Source organism: Lipotes vexillifer, unplaced genomic scaffold (genome assembly GCF_000442215.2).
Source record: "Lipotes vexillifer unplaced genomic scaffold, Lipotes_vexillifer_v1.1 scaffold1306, whole genome shotgun sequence".
In the NCBI taxonomy this organism is placed as follows: domain Eukaryota; kingdom Metazoa; phylum Chordata; class Mammalia; order Artiodactyla; family Lipotidae; genus Lipotes; species Lipotes vexillifer.
The window spans coordinates 1,007,874-1,019,080 of NW_006786512.1; the positions used below are offsets into that span (position 1 = coordinate 1,007,874).

At 37.8% G+C, this 11,207-nt stretch overlaps 1 protein-coding gene across 5 annotated transcripts in view; it reads left to right on the forward strand.

Annotated features, from left to right (window-relative positions):
- Nucleotides 1-11,207, forward strand: part of RAPGEF4 (Rap guanine nucleotide exchange factor 4) — a 352,267-nt gene that overhangs the window by 225,372 nt on the left and 115,688 nt on the right. The window lies entirely within an intron of this gene.

Consider the following 11,207-nt stretch of genomic DNA (forward strand, 5'->3'; position numbering starts at 1 on the left):
TCGCTCATGTTTTGTAGTTTTCTGCATACATATCCTGTACATATTGTGTTAGATTTATGCCTAAGTATTCAATTTTCTTTTGTTGCTATTGTAAGAGGTATTTTTTTACATTTCAAATTCCAATTGTTTATTACTGGTATATAGAAAAGCAATTGTTATTTATTTATGACCTTATATCCTGTGATCTTGCTATGCTCACTTATTAGTTCTAGGAGTTCTTTTGTACATTCTTTGTGATTTTCTGTGTAGAACAATCATGCTGTCTGCAAATAAAGACTTTTATTTCTTTCTCTCCAACCTGAGTACCTTTTATTTATTTTTCTTATTGCACTAACTAGGATTCCCATTATGATGTTGAGTAGGAGTGAGAAAGGATGTCCTTGCTATTAGGTTTTTAGTATAATCATTTTTACCACGTATTTTAACTCTTCCATGAAACATTATTTGTAATGGCTACAAAATATCCCCCAATTCTGATATATCATCACTTATTTTTAACCATTTGTATAATGTTGCATATTTTGGTTGTTTCTAACTTCTCTATTCTCTAGTTTTCTTTAAAATAAAGAAGAAACGTGTCCACCTCATGAAGTTATTGTGGAAAGTAAATAATCCATGGAAAGTTCTTATTGCCTTGTCTGACAAAAATAAGCACTTGACAAAATGCTTTTTTTGGTTATAAGTATTATTGAGGCTTATGAAAAATAAAGGATTAGGAGAGCTAGGGTAGAAACTGTGTTTACGGGCAGAGATTTCTCTTTATACGCCTGTGGAAGCTGTATTATGGAAATATACCAGAGGAGTAAACAGACAAGGAGGCTGGAACCAGACTACTTGAGTTCGGATGCTGGCTCTGCCACATCCTAGTTATGTGGCCTTGAACAATTTACTTAACCTCTCTAAGACTCAGGTTCATCATCTAAAAAATGGGTTGATAGCAATAGCACCTACCTCCTAAGTTTGTTGTGAGGATTAAATTAGAACACGCATATAAAGTTTTCACAGCACAGTACGTGGCACACAGTGTGCATTCAACAAATGTTTTATTCTTTTGATCATAAACAAGTTAATTTGCCTCATTTATATCTCTGATATATTTTTTAATTCTGTTAGCCCAAACTCATAACCACCATCTTCTTTCTCTCTTTCTAACATCAAGATTTAAGGACCACATTCGCATTTTGTGCTAAAGAAGATAGTATTTTTGCTACTTTTTCCAACGGGTCCCTCCTTTATTTTAGCCTTCGCTGTTTCGACAGTTCAATTTAAGTACACTATGCCAGCTGCTGTGGTCGGCACTGGGGCACCAGGGGGAATAAAGCAAACATGGCCCTCCCTGTTAGACCTTATAGTCTGGTAAAAATGTCAGATAGTAAACAAGTAATTACAACCGTACCATGTGCTACTAAAGGAAGTGCAGGATGCCCTAAAGCAGCACTGGCCCATAGACATATGAGTCACATATGTAATTCTAAAATTTTCTACATTTTAAAAAGTAAAAAGGTAAGATTAATTTTAATAGTTTATTTAGCCCAATAAATCTAAAATATTCCCATTTCAACATATTACCAATATAATACATTATTACCAATATATTTTACTCTTTTTTATTCTTGTGCTTCATCTTCAGACTCCAGCATGTATTTCCCACATCTCAATTCAGACTAGCCACATTTCAAATGCTCCATGGTCACATCCGGCTAGTGGCTACCATATTGGACATTGCAGCTCTAGCAACAGGTGATAGAGCCTGGTACATTTTGCTGAGACTTGAAGGATGAGGACATCAGGAAAAGGGAGAGGAATACATGTCATAAGCAGAGGGAACAGATTGGGCAAAACCTGTAAAACAAAAGAGTTTGGCATATTTGAGGGACTGGAAAACATTCTGAGCAAAAAGAAGGAGAATGGAAAATGAGGCTGGAGAGGTAGGCAGGGGTGAAATTATGAAGAACCTTTTGAATAATGTTAAGAAGTTTGGATTTGTTCCAAGAAGAATGGGAAACCATTGAAGGGTTTTAAATAGAAAAACGGCATGATCAGATTGGCTCTTTTTAAAAATGAGCCTTACTCCAGAGGAAAGAAGGACAAGGACGTTATCCATAGAAGGCAGAATAGCGTTGGGGTTAACTAGAGGATTCAGGTACCAAAGCTGCCACCTGCCAGCCATGTGACCCAAGATAGGAGACTTAATCTTCTGTTGTCTCAGTTTCCTCATCTGTGAAATGGGAATAATACAAGTACCTCATCAAAGGGTTGTTGTGAGTGTTCAGTAAGATAAACCATGTGAACCACTTAGCATATAGCACTTAATAAATATTTGTTCTTATCCTCTCCTGAGACCAGAATAGTCCCTTATAGGATGAATTCGCAAACCTTCCTTCTTCCTCTTCTTTTCTGGAGTCTTATCCTGAAGCACCTTAAACATATGAGATGAGGAAAGAAGGGAACAACTTCCGCTACCCAACAACCCAAATCAGACAGGAAAACCACTTTCACTATCTTGTCCTTCACTCGAGTTTGTGTGTGCTTTTATATTCTGAGAACAGTTTTTATAAGAACTATGTAGTCTTAGAGTTTTCTCTGCTCTGTATCTCCATAAAGAATCCCACATGTTCCTTCTTTAAAGATACGGTAAGATCACCGAGGTGTAAACTCCTAATGATAGAATAAGTCAGAAAAAGCAATGATGTTACCAACTGATAACAGACCATTTGTTTATGGTGTTTTCAGGTGTAGTGAATCATCCAGGGCATTTTTCTTGCAAAGTTTTGAAATAAGATATTTTAATACAAAGATTAAATCGCATGGAGAAGTGTTTCCCTCACTTCTAGCCCAAACATGAACATCTGAAGCTGTCTCCTTCACCTTCCTCCCCATTCGTGGTACTACACCCTCATCTGCATTCTGAGTAAAAAGAATGAAATTTTCGGTTCTCAAAATTTTTCAGGTTTTAAGCAGTAAGACACTAACATATTAAAAGTTTACTCTTTATTTGGAAAGGAGGTTTACTTTAAAATGCAGCCTGTCATTTTTTTAATTTTTAAGCTGCACAAAACAGAGATTTGTAGTGTTTCCAATGCCAGATAGAGGTAGAGACAAGAAAATAGGTAAGCAGTGGAGTGTTATTATCTTGGGTGGGTGCCCAGAGAAGGGTGTAGCACCACTACCTCAGATAGTGACTACCTTCCTACACTTAGGCTGTTTCTGTTTCATGGCTGCAAACCCAACCCTTCCAGAATCTGGAGCCTCATGTAATTGAAACAGATGGGAGCAAGATACTTGGTACTTTCTCTGAAAACAGCCTGTTAATCACCAAATCTTATAATGATTAACCCCAGTCTGGCAGAACGCTTTAATCAAGGGTCTGTTGGAGCTTTGTGATATGCAGCCGAACGTTTCTCCTTTCTTGAAGAGATACTGTGAAAATCTGTCCTGAGGGTGAGCTAGAATCGTCATCTTATTTCTCCCCAAAAACTATGTCCACAGTTTTAAGTTTCTAGTCAATAAAAGAACACAATAACATTTGATTCCTTCTCATTGTACTTGCAGATGTTTCAGGTATTTCTAAAGCCTTTCAAATTACTTTGAATAAAAAACCACGACCCAGAGGTAGAAATGCCACGTTTCTAAAGTATGCTTAAGCCTCCATCAGGTTATTATACCTTATAATACCTTATTATAGCTTATAATAGTAAGGCCTTAAAATTTGGGGTTTTTTCTTCTTAGGCACACTCTAGGAAATTAGAAAAATACAGAAAGGGGAAGAAAGAAAAATATAAGTGCAACCAAATTTTAAAAGTTTAATATATCACACTTCTTATTTCTTTGGCCTTTCAGGATATGCACTTTTCATATCTAATTGAAAACATCATCTGCATCAGAGCAACTTGGTTTAAAAAAAAAAAAAGAGATGGCTGGGTTTGGGGAACCTGGTTTACGAGCCAGATGTGAAATGAGTTTGATGTCTAATGTAGTATGCTACTTTTCTGCCTTGTTTTCATATTTTATATGATATGCCTTTTAGGCCTTTGATCATTTTTGTTTTGATGAGCTTTGTAAAGGCTTAATTCTTGAGAACATTAATAGGTTTTTGCTATTATAGGAATTTTGCATAACATAGACGCACTGTATTGCTGTTCTCAGGTTCCTGAGTCCCTAAAGAGTATCAAAATCATTTGAATGCTCTTGTCCTCTATTGGTACTAAGATTGTATTTATTGTAGCTTTAGCCTACTAGGTTGTTTGAGGCAGAAAAAAAATATCTTTTAAATTTCCAGACAAGTACACCTACATGCAGAAGACCTACAAAAGTCAACTGAGTGCATGATTTCCATTTCAAAGTGAAGGATAAAGAACTCTTTTTCTCATGGTAATTATCTTACATTTCCCAACTGGGAGTTACTATGTTATTAAAATTATGGCTTAGGGCATTTTGCAAAGCATGCATCTTAAACTTAGGAAAATGTATTTGTTTTCCTGTTGGAAATTTTTGTCTTAATTGATTAATTTGTTCCACATTAATATTTGTTATTCTTAGTACAAAAGCCAATGGCTATATTCAAGAGGCCAATGATAGACCATTTTTCTAAGAGTTTATCCAGAAGTTTATCCAGAAATGTCCTATCCAAAGTTACCTTCAGACCTACAAAAACAAACCCAAAACCATTTAAAAAATGGTCATAGGAACATACATATTGATAATTACCTTAAATGTGAATGGATTAAATGCTCCAACCAAAAGACACAGGCTTGCTGAATGGATACAAAAACAAGACCCCTATATATGTTGTCTACGAGAGACCCCCTTCAGACCTAGGGACACATACTGAAAGTGAGGGGATGGAAAAAGATATTCCATGCAAATGGAAATCAAAAGAAAGCTGGAGTAGCAATACTCATATCAGATAAAATAGACTTTAAAATAAAGAATGTTACAAGAGACAAGGAAGGGCACTACATAACGATCAAGGGATCAATCCAAGAAGAAGATATAACAATTATAAATATATATGCACCCAACATAGGAGCACCTCAATACATAAGGCAACTGCTAACAGCTATAAAAGAGGAAATCGACAGTAACACAATAATAGTGGGGGACTTTAACACCTCACTTACACCAATGGACAGATCATCCAAAATGAAAATAAGGAAACAGAAGCTTTAAATGACACAGTAGACCAGAGAGATTTAATTGATATTTATAGGACATTCCATCCAAAAACAGCAGATTACACTTTCTTCTCAAGTGCGCACGGAACATTCTCCAGGATAGATCACATCTTGGGTCACAAATCAAGCCTCAGTAAATTTAAGACGATTGAAATCATATCAAGCATCTTTTCTGACCACAGCACTATGAGATTAGAAATGAATTACAGGGGAAAAAAACGTAAAAAACACAAACACATGGAGGCTAAACAATACGTTACTGAACAACCAAGAGATCACTGAAGAAATCAAAGAGGAAATCAAAAACCACCTAGAGACAAATGACAATGAATACACGATGATCCAAAACCTATGGGATGCAGCAAAAGCAGTTCTAAGAGGGAAGTTTATAGCTATACAAGCCTACCTCAAGAAACAAGAAAAATCTCAAACAATCTAACCTTACACCTGAAGGAACTAGAGAAAGAAGAACAAACAAAACCCAAAGTTAGCAGAAGGAAAGAAATCATAAAGATCAGATCAGAAATAAATGAAAAAGAAATGAAGGAAATGATAGCAAAGATCAATAAAACTAAAAGCTGGTTTTTGAGAAGATAAACAAAATTGATAAACCATTAGCCAGACTCATCAAGAAAAGGAGGGAGAGGAATCAAATCAATAAAACTAGGAATGAAAAAGGAGAAGTTACAACAGACACCGCAGAAAACTAAGCATCCTAAGAGACTACTGCAGGCAACTCTATGCCAATAAAATGGGCAACCTGGAGGAAATGGACAAATTCTTAGAAAGGTATAACCTCCCAAGACTGAACCAGGAAGAAATAGAAAATATGAACAGACCAGTCACAAGTAATGAAATTGAAACTGTGATTAAAAATCTTCCAACAAACAGGGCTTCCCTGGTGGTGCAGTGGTTGAGAGTCCACCTGCCGATGCAGGGGACATGGGTTCATGCCCCGGTCCAGGAGGACCCCACATGCCATGGACCGGCTGGGCCCGTGAGCCATGGCCGCTGGCCCTGCACGTCCGGAGCCTGTGCTCCGCAGCGGGAGACGCCACAACAGTGAGAGGCACACATAACGCAAAAAAAAAAAAAAAAAATCTTCCAACAAACGGAAATCCAGGACCAGATGGCTTCACAGGTGAATTCTATCAAACATTTAGAGAAGAGCTAACACCCATCCTTCTCAAACTCTTCCAAAAAATTGCAGAGGGAGGAACACTCCCAAACTCATTATGAGGTCACTATCACCCTGATACCAAAACCAGACAGAGTTACTACAAAATAAGAAAAATGAAGACCAATATCACTGATGAATATAGATGCAAAAATCCTCAACAGAATACTAGCAAACAGAATCCAACAGCACATTAAAAGGATCATACACCATGATCAAGTGGGATTTATCCCAGGGATGCAAGGATTCTTCAATATACGCAAATCAATCAATGTGATATACCATATTAACAAATTGAAGAATAAAAACCATATGATCATCTCAGTAAAGCTTTTGACAAAATTCAACACCCATTTATGATAAAAAAAAATCTCCAAAAAGTGGGCATAGAGGGAACCTACCTCAACATAATAAAGGCAATATATGACAAACCCACAGCATACATCATCCTCGACAGTGAAAAACTGAAAGCATTTCCTCTAAGATCAGGAACAAGACAAGGATGTCCACTCTCACCACTATTATTCAACATAGTTTTGGAAGTCCTAGCCACGGCAATCAGAGAAGAAAAAAAAATAAAAGGAATACAAATTGGAAAAGAAGAAGTAAAACTGTCACTGTTTGCAGATGACATGATACTATACATAGAGAATCCTAAAGATGCCACCAGAAAACTACTAGAACTAATCAATGAATTCGGTAAAGTTGCAGGATACAAAATTAATGCACAGAAATCTCTTGCATTCCTATACACTAATGATGAAAAATCTGAAAGAGAAATTAAGGAAACACTCCCATTTACCATTACAATAAAAAAGAATAAAATACCTAAGGAATAAACCTACCTAGGGAGACAAAAGACCTGTATGCAGAAAACTATAAGACACTAATGAAAGAAATTAAAGATGATACCAACAGATGGAGAGATATACCATGTTCTTGGATTGGAAGCATCAATATTGTGAAAATGATTATACTACCCAAAGCAATCTACAGATTCAGTGCAATCCCTATCAAATTACCAGTGGCATTTTTTACGGAACTCAAAAAATCTTAAAATTTGTGTGGAGACACAAAAGACCCCAAATAGCCAAAGCAGTCTTGAGGGAAAAAAACGGAGCTGGAGGAATCAGACTCCCTGACTTCAGACTATACTACAGAGCTACAGTAATCATGACAATATGGTACTGGCACAAAAACAAACATAGATCAATGGAACAAGATAGAAAGCCCAGAGATAAACCCACGCACCTATGGTCAACTAATCTATGACAAAGGAGGTAAGGATATGCAATGGAGAAAAGACAATCTCTTCAATAAGTGGTGCTGGGAAAATTGGACAGCTACATGTAACAGAATGAAATTAGAACACTCCCTAACACCATACACAAAAATAAACTCAAAATGGATTAGAGACCTAATTGTAAGACCGGACAGTATAAAACTCTTAGAGGAAAACATAGGAAGAACACTCTTTGACATATATCACAGCAAGATCTTTTTTGATCCACCTCCTAGAGAAATGGAAATAAAAACAAAAATAAACAAATGGGACCTAATGAAACTTAAAAGCTTTTGCACAGCAAAGGAAACCATAAACAAGATGAAAAGACAACCCTCAGAATGGGAGAAAATGTTTGCAAACGAATCAACAGACAAAGGATTAATCTCCAAAATATATAAACAGCTCATGCAGTTCAATATTAAAAAAAAAAACCCAATCTAAAAATGGGCAGAAGACCTCAATAGACATTGCTCCAAAGAAGACATACAGATGGCCAAGAAGCACATGAAAAGCTGCTCAACATCACTAATTATTAGAGAAATGCAAATCAAAACTACAGTGAGGTACCACCTCACACCAGTTAGAATGGGCATCATCAGAAAATCCACAAACAGCAAATGCTGGAGAGGGTGGGGAGAAAAGGAAACCCTCTTGCACTGTTGGTGGGAATGTAAATGGATACAGCCACTGTGGAGAACAGTATGGAGGTTCCTTAAAAAACTAAAAATAAGGGCTTCCCTGGTGGCGCAGTGGTTGAGAGTCCGCCTGCCGATTCAGGGGTCGTGGGTCCATGCCCTGGTCCGGGAGGATCCCACATGACGCAGAGCGGCTGGGCCTGTGAGCCATGGCTGTTGAGTCTGTGCATCCGGAGCCTGTGTGTCTGGAGCCTGTGCTCTGCGACGGGAGAGGCCGCAGCAGTGAGAGGCCCGCGTACTGGGGGGAAAAAAAAACTAAAAATAAAATTACCATAGAATCCAGCAATCCCACTACTGGGCACATACCCAGAGAAAACCATAATTCAAAAAGACACATGCACCCCAATGTTCATTGCAGCATTTTTACAATAGCCAGGTCATGGAAGCAACCTAAACGCCCATCGACAGACGAATGGTTAAAGAAGATGTGGTACATGTATACAATGGAATATTATTCAGCCATAAAAAGGAACGAAATTGGGTCATTTGCTGAGACATGGATGGATCTAGAGACTGTCTTACAGAGTGAAGTAAGTCAGAAAAAGAAAAATATTGTATATTAACGCATATATGTGGAACCTAGAAAAATGGTACAGATGAACCAGTTTGCAGGGCAGAAATTGAGACACAGATGTAGAGAACAAACGTATGGACACCAAAGGGGGAAAGTGGTGGGGGATGGGGGCGGTGTGATGAATTGGACGATTGGGATTGACATGTATACACTGATGTGTATAAAATTGATGACTAATAAGAACCTGCTGTATAAAAAGATAAATTAAAAAATTTAAAAAAGACAAAGTTACCTTCAGTGAAAGCTTAATAATTTGTCAAGCTGTGGCAAGAACCATGACCTAGGTATTCTACCTCTGGGAATTGGTTCTAAGAAAATAACTCCAAATATGGGTGAGTGAGGGGAACTTTCTGCCAAAATCCTAGGGCACTCAGAATACCTTGAACTCCTTTGTCTGTGGTTTTGGCTCCAGCCTAGAGTGCCATTCTGCTTGCTCGCTACCCATCAAATCCTCCTAAAGACTTTATTCAAATCCCACCTCCTCTGGAGAGGCTTCCTTGAGTCACCTTGAGCAACTTTTGCCCTCTGTCTCTGTAAAATACCTATGTATATGGGGTTCAGCTAAATATGATTTTCATCCATTTGTGCCCATTGACAATGGATGCACCAGGCATCTGTCTGACTTTGTGAAACCTACCTGCTCATTTATCAGTGCTGACACTGACAAATGGGTAATGAGGACCTGGAAAAGTATATGCATTTCTTGACTGTTTGTTACCTTAACTTTAAAAAGTCCTTTGTACAAATGGGACCTAGTTAAACTTAAAAGCTTTGCACAGCAAAGGAAATCACTGACAAAATGAAAAGACAGCCTACTGAATGGGAGAAAATATTTGCAAATGATATGACCGATAAGAGGTTAATATCCAATATATATAAGCAGCTCTTACAACTCAAAAACAAACAAGCCGACTGAAAAATGAGCAGAAGACCTGAATAGGCATTTTTCCAAAGAAGACATGCAGATGGCCAACAGGCACATGAAAAGATGCTCAACATCACTGATCATCAGGAAAATGCACATCAAAGCCACAATGAGATATCACTTCACACCTGTCAAAAGCTATCAAAAAGAACACAAATGACAAATGTTGGCAAGGATGTGGAAAAAAGGGAACCCTTGTACACTGCTGGTGGAAATGTAAATTGGTGCAACAACTGTGGAAAACACTATGGTGGTTTCTCAAAAAACTAAAAGAACTACCATATGAGCCAGCAATTCCACTCCTGGGTATATATCCAAAAAACCAAAAACACTAATTTGAAAGATGCATGCACCCCTATGTTCACAGCAGCATTGTTTATAATTACCAAGATATAGAAGCAGCATAAGTGTCCATCAACAGACGAATGGATAAAGAAGTTGTGATATATGTATACAATGGAATACTACTCAGCCATAAAAAAAGAATACAATTTTGCCATTTGCACCAACATGGGTGGACTTGGAGGTCATTATGCTAAGTGAAATAAGTCAGACAGAGAAAGACAAATACTGTATGATATCACTTATATGTGGAATCTAAATAATACAACAAACTAGTGAATACAACAACAACAACAAAAAACAAACTCACCGATATAGAGAACAAACTAATGGTTATCCGTGAAGAGGGAAAGGGGAAGGGGCAATCTAGGGGTAGGAGATTAAGAGGTACAAACTACTATTTATAAATTAAGCTTCATGCAGCTCAATATCAAAAAAACAAATAACCCAATACAAAAATGGGCAGAAGACCTAAATAGACATTTCTCCAAAGAATATATACAGATTGCCAACAAACACATGAAAGAATGCTCAGCATCATTAATCATTAGAGAAATGCAAATCAAAACTACAATGAGATATCACCTCACACCAGTCAGAATAGCCATCATCAAAAAATCTGGAAACAATAAATGCTGGAGAGGGTGTGGAGAAAAGGGAACCCTCTTGCACTGTTGGTGGGAATGTAAATTGATACAGCCCCTATGGAGAATAGTATGGAGTTTCCTTAAAAAACTAAAAATAGAACTACCATACGACCCAGCAATCCCACTACTGGGCATATACCCTGAGAAAACCATAATTCAAAAAGAGTCACGTGGGCTTCCCTGGTGGAGCAGTGGTTGAGAGTCTGCCTGACGATGCAGGGGACGCGGGTTCGTGCCCCGGTCCAGGAAGATCCCACATGCCGCGAGTGGCAGGGCCCGTGAGCCATGGCCACCAAGCCTGCACATCCATAGCCTGTGCTCCACAATGGGAGAGGCCACAACAGTGAGAGGCCCGTGTACCGCAAAAAAAAAAAAAAAAAAAAAAAAA